A 16330-nucleotide genomic window follows, 5' to 3' on the forward strand; every position below is an offset into this window, starting at 1 on the left:
GAAACAAGACAGAGGATCATAGGGGAAAGGAGGGAAAAATGAAACAAGATGAAACCAGAGAGGGAGACAAACCATAAGAAACTCTTAATCTCAGGAAACAAACTGAGGGTTGCTGGAGTGGAGGGGTTGGGAGGGTTGGGGTTGCTGGGTGATGGACATTGAGGAGGGTATGTTTTATGGTGAGCACTGTGAATTGTGTAAGACTGATGAATCACAGACCTGTACCCCTGAAACAAATAATACATTATATGTTAATAAAAAAAAAAGCAATCACAGAGAAAGAAAGGCATATTACTTTCACCATATCAACAATAAGACTGAGAGCCCACTTTTCAATAGAAATTATGCAAGTCAACTGACAATGAAACTTCTCAGAGTGCAAACTTTGAGCCTAGAATCATTTACTCAGAAGAAAATACACTACAAAAGTGAAAACAAGACTTCTAAGACTCCATCCATTTCAACCAAGATGGAGTAAGCCAACTACAGCATATCTGTCACACCAATGATAACTAAAATCTCTGGGCAGAAAAAGACAACCACCTAAGTACTCTGAAAAGTAAAAATTAGCAAGCAGACTGTTGAACTCAAAATCTGGACAATGATCTGTAATGAGGGCAAGTTTCATGGTCTTATTTTCCTTCTTTATCTCCAAGCTTTGACTGAAGGAAGGCCCAAGTGGCAGAACTGTGCCATGGGTGCAAAAGCCAAAATTCTCAGAAACAAGACATTACCCCAGCCATGAAACCAGGAAAAGAGGCTCCTGCATGCCAGACAGCGTGTAGAGAAATACCCATTTCTTTTAGCCTTTTCCTTCTTTCTCTTTTCTCTCTCAGCCCTACCAGTAAGGCTGGCCAGTTGGGGAATTTCATGGCTGTGACAGTGATGACATAGGCACATAAAACCCTGAGAAAAGATTCATCTTTCTGGACAGAGATATTTTAAAATGGGCTCCCACTGCCCAAATAATAAGCAGGAATTCCCTGGTATTTTTTTTCACCACCTTCTTTCTCACCAGTTTGCCTCTCAGGTGACCCCAGTCTCACAGAACTGCCTGAAAACATGGGGGAATAAAACCTGAAAATTAATAATAGAAAGATATCTGAAAAATTCCCCTAAATATTTGGAAATTATACCACATTGTAAATAAATTTTAGGTAAGACAAGAAGTCAAAGGGAAATTAATAAATACATTGAGCAGAGTAAAAATAAAAATAGAATATATCAAAATTTGTGGGATACAACCAAAACACTGCTTAGAGAAGAACTGTTAGCTTTAATTCTTGCACATAAAATGAAGAAAGGTTTTACATCATTATTCTAAGCTACAAAAAGAAAAGCAAATAAAATCTAAAGCTAACAGGAAGAGAAAAATAATAAAGAATAGAAATGAATAAAATTGAAAAAATTGGATAAAATCAAACCAAGGCTAGTTCTTTGAAAGAAAAGCAATAAAATTGACAAAACTCTCACAAACTGACCAAGAAAATATGGGGAAAGACACCAATTACCAATATTAAGAGTGAAAGAGAATAATTAATATAAACCATATAAACATTAAAAGGATAATAAAATATTATGAACAACTTTGTGTCCATAAATTAAATAATTTACATAATATGGAACTATGCTTTGAAAGACAGAAACTACCAAAATTCACTCAGATAAAGCACATTATAGGAATAGTCACACATCTAAAGAAATTGATTTCATAATTCAAGACTTTCCAAAAAAGAGACCCAGTTGGTTTCACTGGTGAAATCAATTCTATATCAGTGAACACTTAAGGAAAAAATAATACCAACTCAACACAATATCTACGAGAAAATAGAACAGTTCTCAACTCATTTTAGTAGACCAGCACTACCCTGATGCCAAAATAAAACAAAAGACATTATAAGAAATTTTTAAAAACATGCTAATGTCCCCTATGAAAATATTTTTTAAATCCCCAAGAAAATATTAACAAATTAAATCCTAAAATATAAATATATAAAAGAAAAACATGATAAAGCAGAGTTTATCCCAATAATGGAAGCCTGATTCAAAATTCAATCAATGTAATTCACTAAATCAACAGACTAACGAAGAAAAATTACATTCATTTCAATAGATACAGATAAAGCTTTTAACAAATTCAAACTCCATTCATGATAAAAGCTCTTAGAAAACTATGACAGAAGAGCTCTTCCTTAACTTGATAAAGGTTATCTACAAAATTTTCCAACTCTTAAAGGGAGTTGGGGCTTTTTACTATTCAGCTTTTCACTGCTGAATATGATATTAGCTGTGGGCTTCTTCCTAGTCAGAGTAATTAGGTAAGAAAAAAAGCATTTAAATTAGAAAGGAAGAAGTAAAATTGTCTGTGTTTGCCGACAGCAAGATCTTAAATGTAGAAATCCTAAGGACTCCACACAAAAAAGTTACAACTAATAAGCAAATTTAGTAAAGTCTCAGAATACAAAATCAACATACAAAATTCATTTGCATCTCTATACATTAACAACAACCTACTCAAAAAAAAAAATTAAGAAAACAATTCCATTTACATTAGCATCAAAAAAATAAGATGCTTAGGAATAAATTTAACCAGGTGAAATACTTGTGCACTGAAAACTGCAAAACAATAATGAAATAAATGTTAAAAGATACAAATAAATGGAAGGACATTCTGTGTTCTTGGACCAGAAGAATTAATATTGTTAAAATGTCCATACTTCCCCAAATGATCTATAGATTCAAGGCAATCTCTATCCAAATCCCAACGGAATTTTTTACAGAAATACAAAAACAATCCTAAAATTCATTTGAAACCACAAAAGACTTTAAATAGTCAAAGCACTTTTGAGAAAGAACAAAACTGGAGGTATTACACTTTCTGATTGCAAAACCACATTACAAAGCTACAATAATTAAAACACTATGTACTGGCATAAAAGCAGAAAGATAGACCATGAACAGAGTAGACAGCCCAAAAACAGGGTCATAAACATATGGTCAACTGATCTTCAACAAGGGTGCCAAGAGGGGTGCCTGGGTGGCTCAATTGGTTAAGTGTCTGTCTTCAGCTCAGGTCATGATTTCAGGGTCCTGGGATTGAGCCCAGCATTGGACCCCCTGATTAGAGGGAAGCCTGCTTCTCCCTCTCCCTCTAGCTTGCACGTACTCTCTCTCTCTCAAATAAATAAAACCTTAAAAAAACACAAGGGTGCCAAGAATACACAATGGGGAAAATATTGTCTATTCAATAAATTGTGTTGAGAAAATTGGATATCCATATGCAAAAGAATGAAACTGGACCTTTATCTCACATTATATAGAAAAATCAATTCAAAATGAATTAAAGGTTTAAATGTAAAACCTGAAACGATAAAACTCTTAGAAAAAAGAATAGGACAAATGTTTCTAGATATTGGACTGGGCAATGATCTCTTGGATATGGCATCAAAAGCCCAGGCAACAAAAGCAAAACTAGACAAATGAGATTACATCAAACTAAAAGCTTCTACAAAGCAAAGGAAACACTTAACAAAATGAAAAGGCAACCTACAATGGGAAAAAATATTTTCAGACCATATATCTTATAAAAGGTTAATATCCAAAATATATACGGCACTCTTACAACTCAAGAGCAAAACAAAACAAAACAAAAACAAAACCCACAAGTAACTCAATTTAAAAATGGGCAAAGGACCTGAATACACATTTCTCCAAAAAAGACACACAAATGGCCAACAGGTATATGAAAAGGGTGTGCAACATCACTAGTCATCAGGGAAATGCATATCAAAACCACAATGAGCCTTGCACAATTCACAGCGCTCACCATAGCACATACCCTCCCCAGTGTCTATCACCCAGCCACCCCATCCCTCTCACCCCACCCCTCACTCCAGCAACCGATGGGTTAGCCTGGTGATGGGTATTAAAGAGGGCATGTTCTGCATGGAGCACTGGGTGTTATGCACAAACAATGAATCATGGAACGCTACATCAAAAACTAATGATGTAATGTATGGTGATTAACATAACAATAAAAAACCACAATGAGCTATCACCTCACACCTGTTAGGATAACAATTATCAAAAAACCAAAGGAGAAGTGTTGGTGAAGATGTAGAGAAAAGGAAACCCTTGTGCACTCTTGGTGGTACTGTAAATTGGTGCAGCCACTATGGAAAACAATATGGAGATTCCTTTAAAAATTAAAAATAGAATTATCATTTGATCTAGCAATCTCAATTTTGGATATATAGTCAAAGGAATTGAAATCTGGGTCTTAAAGAGATATCTGCACTCCCATCTTCATTGCAGCATTATGCACAATAGCCTAGATCTGGAAACAAACCTAAATATTCATCAACAGTTAAATGGACAAAGTAAATGTGGTATATAGGTACAATGGAATATTATTCAGCCTTACAATGGCAGAATTTCCTTCTTTTTAAAGGCTGAATAATATTCCATTGTATGTATACACCACATTTTCTTTTTTTATTGTTGTTCAGGAAGCATTTTATCATTGCTCCAAGTTTAGAAATTTTCACTGACAAAAATTAACACTTCAGAAAATTTCCCACATAGCCCTGCTCAGCTTCTGCATCTTGGTTTTCACAGATATATCAGCATATTTCTCTCCAATATGGACAGTCATTGCACCCATGCTTGACAGATCAATCTTAACTTCCAATTTTGATACTTGGCCTTTACTTTTAGGAAGCTCTTCAAGACTGTTTTTAATTCAGAAAGAATGGCTTCATCTAAAGGAGATGCAGTGGTTACTTGCAAGGGACTTCTCCACGGTGTATGATCACCATGGTTGAAAAGGCAGAAATGACTCCAGGTATATTGTTCAAGCAACCATTTTCAGCAAGCAAATTGATCAGGCTGGACATGAGGGGAGAGAACGTCTCGTTTGCTGTCATGTCATTTAGTCTTTTCATTTTCACTGTATGCTTTACACAAGGATTCTTAATGGAACCAGCCATTTTGGGTTCCTTCAATATTTGTGCTACTCTCAACAATTCCTTTTCTATTTGTTCCAGTTTATTCTGTTTAGATGCAGCAGAATAAATAAACTTTATTCTGTTTAGATGCATAGAAACCTTTGATACCATATACCTGAACAGGTGGCCTTATGTGCTTGGCAAACAGCCTGACCACAGATATACTAAAGCAACACATCTGCTGGGAGAGCCCGGAAACTGCTGGGATGGCCATCTTCTTTGGGTGGCTGTAGGTCCATATACTACATTTTCTTTACCCATTCAACCATTGATGGTTGCTAGAATAGATGAACCTGGAGGACATTATGCTAAATGAAATAGACCAGACACAGAAAGACAAATACTACATTATTTCACTTATATGTGCAATCTAAAATAGTCGAACAGAGACAGAGAGTATAATGATGGTTGCCAGGGGTTGTAAGGGGAGATAAATAGGGAAGTGTTGGTCAAAGAGCACAAAGTTTTATTTATGCAAAATAAGTAAGTTCTGGAGATCTACTCTATGACATAGGGCCACTTATTAACAGTATTATATACTTAAAATTTTGCAAAGAGGGGAAATCTTATGTTAAGTGTTCTTACCACAGAATGATATATATTGTCAAAATACACAAATAATATCATATATTCATTATAGAAATACATTGTATGTATATATAAAATACTGCATATATACATCTATGTGTATTATTATAGTATAAGTAAAATAAAAATGAGGACAAATGTAAGTAAAAAATTCAATTTAGTGGTTACCTATGTGTTGAGATGGAGGGCAGTGGGATTGGAAAGGAATGCTCAGGTGGCTTTAACTATATCTGAGATGTTTTCTTTAAAAAAATAAATAAAAGATGGGGCGCCTGGGTGGCACAGTCAGTTAAGTGTCTGCTTTCGGCTCAGGTCATGATCTCAGGGTTCTGGGATCAAGCCCTGCATCGGCCTCCTTGCTCAGTGGGGAGTCTGCTTCTCCCTCTCCCTCTGCCTGCCACTCACCCTGCTTGTGCTCACTCTCTCTCTCTCTCTCTCTCTATCTCTGTCAAATAAATAAATAAAATCTTTAAAAAAATAAAGAAAAGATCTGAGGCAAATATGTCCATATGTAAAGACTTCTCAGTCTTACTAAAGTTAGTTATTGGTGGGTAGATGGTATTTATTTCATTATTTTCTATATACTTTTTGTGTAGTTTGTTTTTTCCCTAATAAAAATACTAAAACTAAAAAAAGTTTTAACATACTTGTTTTAATGAAAATCATTGTCTCTAGAGAAGGGCTAAGATAGGTGGTGGCAGAAAAGTAAGGAGAAGGAGACTATTGCTTCTTATCATAAGCAACTCTGGGGGCACCTGGGTGGCTCAGTCATTAAGCGTCTGCCTTCAGCTTGGGTCGTAATCCCAGGGTCCTGGGATCGAGCCCCGCATCAGCCCCGCATTGAGCCCCTCATCGAGCCCCAGATCAAGCCCCGCATTGGGCTCCCTGCTCCACGGGAGGCCTGCTTCTCCCTCTCCCACTCCCCCTGCTTGTGTTCCCTCTCTTGCTGTGTTTCTCTCTGTCAAATAAATAAATAAAATCTTAAAAAAAAATAAGCAACTCTGCACTATTTGATTTGTAATCTTGTTGATTTACAACTACAGTAAAAAGATTTTTATTTGTTTTAATGAAAATGGTCTTATACTGGAAAACTTTGAGGACCACTTCACAGATTCTGAACTCTTTGATGCCTCGATCTTACTTGTGTTCTTGAGTCTAGCTGCAGTGCCCAGCACACAGAGTGTTGTAAATACATATTTATTGTTTGTTGTATTTCATTTCCTAAAGATTATAGTACACCCTGATCTGTTTTCTAATCACTGGTCACAAATTTACTCCTTAGGCACATCATTTAACTCTATGGTACTTCAGATTCCTTATTTTTCAGGTGTCAATAATAATACCGGTCTTGCCTACTTCCCAAGGCTATTTTAAATGTCGAATAAGAAAATGGGTATCAATTTCTTATTGAATAAGAAATATGAAGCATATTTGAATTGAAGAAATGTAGGAGATCACTGAAAGACTAGGAAGAATCTAAAGAGATCATACCATCACATTAACATCCATAGTCCAACCTCTTCCAGAACATGTCAGTAATCATTAAAAAAAAAAAAAATCTTACTTCCATATGTGTCTTGGAGCCTCTAAATATGTCTTGTTGTCTGGTGGAGTGGAAGTGGAGGTAGCAGTTGTGATATTTTGGTTAGGGACATTATGTAAACTGGCTTCTTTAGTCATGAAAAATATTCTCTTAGGAAGAAATTTCTTAAGATGCCATGATGACACACTAGCCAGTTTTTTGGCAAAGGTCCCATTGAGCCAGTGATAAATCTTACTGTATGGCAGTAAGAAGTACAACACTTCTTACTTGACTTAAAACCATTCTGGCTTTAGGGCAGACCCAGCTCTCCCATGAGGGAGGGGGGGGGGATGCTAAATAATTCAGGGAAGAGAAATGATTATAGAGAGATATGGGGCATCCCTCCAAAGATTGTGATTCTAATGGGGAACAATAAAGAGCTTGTCCAGGAAAGGAGGGAGAGGGTTAAGGAAAAAGGTCACCAAGCACTTGTTGGCACTGATTTAGTCACTTGGGTATTGAGTGTAATCAATGATGAGACATCGTCCTTGCTTTCAAAGAATTTATAGGCTGTGATATAGTGACTTGGATACAACCAGCAGATTATCAACATGGAATAGAATAATGAGGCAGAAACATATGCACTAGTCATGTTGGTCACATACAAAAGCCACAATTGCATATTGTATTATTTTTCTTTTGGATGTGAAGATGGAATGTTGTTGCTAAGCTTAAAGGGTGTAAGACTGTTGAATCACAGACCTGTACCTCTGAAACAAATAATACATTATATGTTTAAAAAAAAAAAAACAGAAGATAGTAGTAAGGGAAAAATGAAGGGGGGGAAATCAGAGGGGGAGACGAACCATGAGAGATGATGGACTCTGAGAAACAAGCTGAGGGTTCTAGAGGGGAGGGGGTGGGGGGATGGGCTAGCCTGGTGATGGGTATTAAAGAGGGCACGTTCTGCATGGAGCACTGGGTGTTATAGGCAAACAATGAATCATGGAACACTACATCAAAAACTAATGATGTAATGTATGTTGATTAACATAACATAATAAAATTTGAAAAAATGTTAAAAAAAAAAAAAGAGTCTTTGTCCAGAAACAGCATGGATAGACAAGTCCCTTTGCCGAAGCCACTGAAATAGTGATAGTGCACACACTTGGTGGTTTATATCTCAAGTGCCCAGAAGAAGCCCAAGTGGCCTCTCATGGCTACAGGGAGTTTTCAGTTTATAATTTTGTTGTGTTCCAAAGACTCACTTATCAGTCAGCTGTGGGAAATTTGGCACATATTTTCACATAGAAACAAAGCCACAAATGGGGGTCATTTGTTAGACTGGCCCAAGAAAGATTGTATGAACCCACTTTAAATAAAAACTTATAATACTAATGGTATGGTAGAGTCTGATTCCTATGTGTACTATATCTGTGCGTGTTTGTATATTTCAAATTTGAATTGCCAGGATCCCCTTTCTCTGGTACAGCCCCTCAGATGCTTTCATCTGCTAGTACTAAACATGAAGATTTATTGATCTTTTTTTTTTTAAGATTTTATTTATTTATTTGACAGAGAGAGAGAGAGAGCACAAGTAGGCAGAGAGGCAGGCAGAGGGAGAGGGAGAAGCAGGCTCTCCAAGGAGCAGGGAGCCCGACGTGGGGCTCGATCCCAGGACTCTGGGATCATGACCCGAGCCGAAGGCAGCCGCTTAACCGACTGAGCCACCCAGGCGCCCCGAAGATTTATTGATCTTAAGCAATGACTCTGTGAGTGTATATATGTGTGCCATGAAATATGCCACTCTGAAATTCTGCTACAGGGAGTGTAACTAATTATCTGCTCTAGCTGCTGCCCTTCCACACTCACAACTGTGTTCATGCTGAGTTTCTATTTTCCATGAGCTGTTTTTCTCAGTCAGTAACTAAAAATGGTGGGTGAAGGTACTGAGGCATATCCATTCCAGCAAGTTGCAGGACTCCTACAAACAAATTTGACTTGGGGACTTCTCATCAGCCTGACAGAACCTTTTTTGGAACTGTGCTGTAGTCTAAGATTCCATTCTACCTTATTTTTCCTTTTCTCTCTCCACAGATATTGGACTAGTCTGAAGCCTTTCTTTCCCTTTGACAACTTCCCTGCCCACAATCTCTGGCATAGATAGTCTTATATTTTTTCTGCTTCTTGACATACTCAAACTATTGCAGATGATAATGAGAATGGTCTAAGTAAGATGAGGATTTGGGACTGGCTCACTCACCATCTTGTGGGAAAAAATACCATATTGAGTGTGGAATGTGGGTGCTAAAGATTTCACTGATAGTGACATGAGACAAGAGCCAGGTACAGATGCAGCTGCAAAAGAAATGGGTCAGGGGAAGATGTCTACAAGGACAGCAGAGTTGCAGATTACTGCAAAATTGCATTCAGGCTCTGAAGAAAAATAATGAGAAATTGAGGGCCATTAACAAATAACTAAGTGTGAGAGCCAAAGGATTTCACTGGTTGTTTATAAAGGTACCCTTATATTCTGTGGTGGAAGAGCAGACACAGCTAAGTAGAAAACTGAAGATCTGATAGTTACAGGGCTTCAGAGACATTTGAAGCTTAATCAAGATAGGTCTGTTCTCATAACATCAGGGCTCTGGGTGAAAAAACACAGTACCCTAAAGTATGGGTTAAGGACTTCTGGGTTGATGCCCCAGATGTTGGAGCTGAAGATGCTCCTGAGGTCCCAGAGCCTACAAGGTGGCCCACTCTTCCCAAGTTAAGAGGTTGCACTTGCCCTGTGTTGCAAAACACTGCAGAAGCCTCTCCCTGCAAGACAGCAATTTTCCTCCTCAGAAGCTGCCCCATCTCCTCTTCTGCCTGCCAGGCACTAGGACTAAAGCCCAGCATTACTAGTTAAGAAAATGAAGAGACTATGCAGTCAAGGATTTGGGAGAATTAGCTAGAGTGTATAAACAGGAGCCAGGGATATACTCCTGGGATTAAATTTTGAAGATGTCCAATCAAGAGGGCCAGGATATAAGACTGAATAATCAAGGATTCATTGACTTGGGGGTGTTTTCTTGGGACATGGGATTTAACACCCTGGCAAGGATCCCAGGGGATGGGGCAAACTCACTGCTAGGATGACATTTAGAGTAGAAATGCCTAAGTTGCCCTAGCAGATTGTAGAGGAAGGAATAAAAGAGACTGAAGGAAGTGGCCATGCTAGAATGGATATATTAATAAGGCCAGAAGACCCACCAGAGGAGTAGGGTCCATGGGAGAAGCCAAAGGACACCATTCCACCAAGGGCATAAGAAACGTGCTGGTGAAAAAAAAAGAGAAAAAATAGATGTGCTGGTGAGAGAGGCACAGCATCACCAATAAGTTCAGTGGTGGCTCTTAGCCATAGGTCAGGTTTGGCCTTGTCAGTAACAATAAGGATGGAATGATGGGGACAAAAGCAATCAAGCCCAGGTGGTGGTACTTAACTATATGAAGCCAAAAGGTTACAATTAAAGTTAGAGGGGCAGCCAAGAGGGCCAGACCAGCAGGGAATTGTGAAGATGGTTAATAAAGCATGACATCCCTAAGGACAAAAAGATGGGTAGCCAACAGGAGTGTTACTTAATATCTACAACCACAAAAAGACAAAAATGACAAAAATGGATGAGCAGGAAGTTGAGGATGATGCCCCAATGAAAATGTCCTAATCCCTTACTAGTTCTTGGTCCTGAGTCAATTTTAGTTACTTAATATATACAACTACAAAAACACAAAAATGGATGAGCAGGAAGTTGATGATCGCCCCAATGAAAAGTTCCAAATCCCTTACTAGTTCTTGGTCCTGAGTCAATCCAGAACCCATTGACTAAAGGCATGGACAGATCTTTAAGGGGAACACTATAGCATCATATAATGATTTTCCTTCCCCCACAAAAGTACCTATAGCCATTTAGACAACTGTACGCTGAAGAAAAGAAAGCACCCAGACATTTTGAGGAATATTTAGTACAGGGGCTGAGTGGACAGTGATACCTGGTGTCAATATGGCCCTCATATTAGAACGAACATTATGAAGGTCAGGTAATGAATGGAGTCCTAGAATTGTGCCTAATGTGAATTAAATATCTATTATTGATTGATTTGATTTGATTTATTACAAGAATGAGTATGGAAAATAAGGAGAAAGATTCCATCCCTTGGACATGGCTACAGAAAATAATCTTCCATGTATAAATTCTTGAGGCAAAAATATCATTAGCAAAAAGCACTAAGTATGAGAATTAACTGCTGGGAGGTTGGAACTCTGAATAGAAATTTATTAGACACCAGAGGTTTCTAGGAAAAATGAAAACTCCAAGGACGGTCTTTCCATTAGGCTGCAGTAAGCTAATGAGAACAGCAAAGAATTATAACTGACTTCCTTTTCTTCTGAAGGCCCTTAACTTCTACTTTGCTGTTCTCCATTTAAAAGCTTACTTTTGGTGGCCTGTTCCCAAGATCCTAGCCAGAGGTATATGAACCTTCACCCAGAGTCAAGACTATTCTGTATGTGAGAAGTATTAAAATCAGTTGCCACAGCAAGAATCTATTCTTTTATGGTTTAATTATTTTTCTATTATAATATTATTTCCTTATATTTTCTTGGATTTTTTAAAAAATGAGACTCTAGGCTTTTAGTATTCTGCAACTCAGAACCTGTGAGTTCATTTAGATACCAGAACTACCTTTGCATCCATCAGTACCTCATTAATAGAGGATAAGAGGCCCAATCCTTAGATTAGCTCTCTTTCTCTGAACCAGTCCACAGGAGTAGAGAGGACTTACTCTTGCACAGTGCTCAAGGACAACTATCCCAATTATTCTGGTTCTGACACTTTTAGGATATACAGTAATGACCTCCCTTGTAATCTGTAATCCCCTGCTCTAAACTCCAATTTGTTTATGGAAATTTCAGATCAGGTAATCCTCATAAGACTTTCACACCTCCTCTGGAAAAAGATATTTTGGCAATATGTATCAAAAGCTTTAAAAATGCATATATTCTTTGACTAAAAAACTCCATTTCTATATATTTTCTCTGAGGAATTTAGAGAACTGAATTCCAAATGCATAAGAATGTTCATCACATAGTAGGAAGGGAAAAATGAAGGGGGGGGAATCGGAGAGGGAGATGAACCATGAGAGATGATGGACTCTGAGAAACAAACTGAGGGTTCTAGAGGAGAGGGGGTGGGGGGGATGGTCTAGCTTGGTGATGGGTATTAAAGAGGGCACGTGCTGCACGGAGCACTGGGTGTTATAAGCAAACAATGAATCATGGAACACTACATCAAAAACTAATGATGTAATGTATGGTGATTAACATAACATAATAAAATAAAAAATGTAAAATAAAAACAAACAAACAAACAAAAAGAATGTTCATCACAGTTTTGTTTAATGGCAGAGAGAGAGAGAGAGAAAGTGAGAGAGTGAAAGACTGGCTAAATTTCCAATAATAGGAAAAATAAATAAATAAATCCATAGGACAGATTCAATAAATGCACTACAGAAAAATGTTTTTTTGACATAGGAAAATATTAATATTGCTAGGTGAAACATATATTGCAAAACAATAAATATAATACTTTTGTTTTTTAAAAAATCACTAAATAAATATTTATGTGCTTTTAAAGTTTTCTGCTTTGGCTGCAGTTCTGAGCTTTCTGTCTTATTGCAGCCTTAATGGAGATCTTTTAGATTAAAACTAACACCAGGAAATTTTAATCATCTTTTGGGTAAACATATATATACATATATATGTACACATATATTTTAATATTTTTTTACATCTGTATATCCATGCATACATACATACATACATACACACATCTATTTTGGTCCTTAATCTCTTCTCTGCCTTCACTGTATGTGTCTGTGTGTACATATGTGCATGTGTGTACACACACAAAAAAAACAGTGAGGATAGAGAAGACATTATAAACCAGAACAGAAAATAATATAATTGAACATTAGTGTCCTGATCAACTTTTACAGTTCTTCTTGGTGAGATATTTAAGAGATAATGTAATATTTAAGAGAAGAATTCCTATCTGCTCCACATATTCCTATCTGCTCCCCAAAGCTAGTGATTCAAGAAAGCAGAAGCTAGAGAGCTACAGCTATGAAACCAACACCACCAACAACCACCCAAACAAAATGCAGCATTATGTTTAAATGATTGTGTCAGATCTCCCCCCTGCTTCTTGGCACTTGACTATATTATTAATGTGTGTTAGTGTGTGGGAGAAACCTCCTAATTCAGCCACACATTCAAATCAGAACTCTCAAGAGGTTCCCACTCATCCCAACCTCCACTCACCAGTTAATTGCACCTTCCTTTCTTTTAGTCATCATGGCTCTGGCTGGTGAGGTGTGGGCCTGGTCAAGGGAAAGCAGCAGGGCAGATGCTGCAATTTTAAGTGAAATCAGGTGTTGCCTTCCCTGAAGTGGGATCTGGAAAATGTCAGTTCTTAAGTAACAGGCATTGGCAGCTGAACAGTCGGTCTTCCCCACCAGGCTCAGCATTCCCCTCCCTTGCAATAAGCTTTCCCTTTTCCTCTTATATCGCCTCAATCTCCTTCGTCTCCTCTTTAGAGGTCATTAAATAAGAATTTCCACTTTGTAGAAATTCATCAGACATGATTCTAAGTGTGTTGGGAATGAGAAGGTTTTGATGATAAAATACCGCAAGTGTCAATAAAACACTCCCTAGTGTTATTGGTGACCTGGAGTCCTACCTGTGGAGGAAGTATAAAAGATTTCTTGGCAGAGTGGAAAAGAACGATTGGGTTCTGACTCTTTTCTCCATATGCTGAGAGCTACAGGTAGAAACACAGCACACAAGTTTGATAAAGTCAAGGCATTAAATAGAGCTGAGAGAACATTCTTTGGGTTTCCTTTCTTTTTCCTTCTGCTGGGTCAGTCTGGGACCATTCCATTACAGAATTGCAATCCAGATGTGCACACGCACACCTGATGTATGATCATCTTTATTGTGTTTGGTTTATTTGCATAATGTGCCTCAGCACATTCTAGGATTGAACTAAATAACAGTGGGGAAGGTCTGGTAGTCCCATCTTAAATAGGATGTGGCTCCTTTGGAAGATACAGCCTCACACTTACTCAAGGGTACTTGGGTGAACTATGGATTACTATGAGTATGAGGACAGTGCCAGTGATTCTCTAGTCTAGTTGGGGCAAATGAAGTCTGGATGAAGCCCAACAATTCTGAGTTTAGGTGATGACTAATGATCAAAACAGTGAAACAACCTCAGAACTTAAAATACTGAGAGACTAAGCAAGAACTCTAGGGAAAGACCACAGGAGCTCTGGTCAAATCTTAACTGAGAATGCTTCATCACCCCATCACTCTTCACCTAATACTCTCTCAAGGCAATCTGATCCATCCCTATTGCTTTACTCCTACCAATATATAGCTAATATTTTAGTTCCAAACTTAAATCTCTAGTCCAGGGTTCATCTCCTGAACTCCATCCACACTGGTCATATCAATCATCTCTATTTGAATGGTCCACAGGCATTTCAAATGGTACATGTGAAAAAATAAACTCATCAGCCATCCCAATAATTTTTTTTATATTCTCTGAATTGATAAGTGATATAATCATTTACCAGTAACTGTGGGAATTATTCTGGGCTCTTCCCTCTCTATCACCTATCACAACCAAAGCTGGTCATTCTAAACCTTTCCCAGATTTTCCTTTCCACAGTCCCTACCACTTCTACACTAATTCAGGCCACCATATCATTCACCCGAAAAACTGAGAACACAGCCTCCCCATTTAGCACTCTTCAATCCTGTCTCTACACTACAACCCAGAGAGCTTTCTAAAAAGGAGATCTATACATCATCTATGTAGGAGTCTTGCCAAACATATTTGAACAGAATCTAACCATAAGGAAACAACCAGACAAATCCAGTTTTAGGTGCATTCTATAAGAAAACTGGTTCAGACTCTTCAAAAATACCATCATAAAAGACAAAATATAATTGAGGAAACTGTTCTAGATTAAGGAAGACTAAAGAAGAAAACTAAATGTAAACATGATTCTTCTTTGCATCTAGGATTGATGGGGATGGGGTGGGAATACCTACTGTGCACATTATTAAGATAATTAGAGAAAACTAGGATATGAACTTTGTACTAGATGATATTGAATCAATAAATGTCAAGTTTCATAGGTGTTGTAATGGTATTGTGTTTATGCAGGAGAAAGTTCTTATTCCTAGGAGATGCATGCTAAGGTATTTAGGGATGAAATACGATGTCTACAATTTACTCTCAAATGATTCAGCAAAAAATTGCATAGGTAGATGGCTAGGTGATAGAAAGAAAGCAATGTGGCAAAATGTAAACAACTGATGGATCTAAACTTTCAACTTTCCTTCTGGTTTTAAATTTTTCAAAATAAAAGTTGTAGGGAGAAGAGAGAGAGAGGAGACAATCACCACTGCTAAATTGTTCTTCCAGTAGACATTTTCCATGTAATAAAAACAACTTTAATTTCTTAGAGATTAAAAAAAAAATGGTAGGGAGAGGTCATTAAGGTTGAATTACCAAAGCCATGTACTTTCATCTCCAGCACCTCAGGCAGGTTTAATTCCCAAGTAAGCACCATATCACAAGTTAATGCAAGACTTAAAAGCAATATATGGAAGTGGCTAGGTAGTTAGTTCAACAGACAAACTGAATTTAAGCCAGCCATTTTCTTTCACACAAAAGAATATGAAAACAATTACAAGCAAAATTTCATCAAATCCTCATAATAACCAAATGAGATACTTAAGTTCATTTCAGCAATGAGAAAAAAGGGAAATAAATAAGGGAAAACCTAACTGAATTATGTCCTAGAGTTTTTACAACTGTCAGACCAATAAAGTGCATTATTATGGGATACTAGAAGTTTGTAAAGAGTAAACATGTTAACATTTTACAAACAGGGTAGTTGAAACTTTGTCTTCTAATAACATTATTAATTTGTTGTTTGTCCTCTATATTATAGTTTTCTTCTGCCTCACAACAAAATAAAACAATTTTTTAAAACTCTCTGTCAAGCCCCAATAAAATCCTTGTTGCATTTTGGATAACAACCTGAAGATTCCTTATGAAGGAGTCCCCATCTCCTTATCTTTTCTCTTCCCTTATCACAT

The 16330-nt window shown here is 37.4% G+C and overlaps 1 protein-coding gene and 1 pseudogene across 1 annotated transcript in view; both read right to left on the minus strand.

Moving 5' to 3' along the window:
• Positions 1–16330, minus strand: part of HPSE2 (heparanase 2 (inactive)) — a 683675-nt gene that overhangs the window by 271050 nt on the left and 396295 nt on the right. The window lies entirely within an intron of this gene.
• LOC110589367 lies at positions 4565–5220 on the minus strand (annotated as a pseudogene).

Source organism: Neomonachus schauinslandi, chromosome 6 (genome assembly GCF_002201575.2).
Source record: "Neomonachus schauinslandi chromosome 6, ASM220157v2, whole genome shotgun sequence".
Taxonomy (NCBI): Eukaryota; Metazoa; Chordata; class Mammalia; order Carnivora; family Phocidae; genus Neomonachus; species Neomonachus schauinslandi.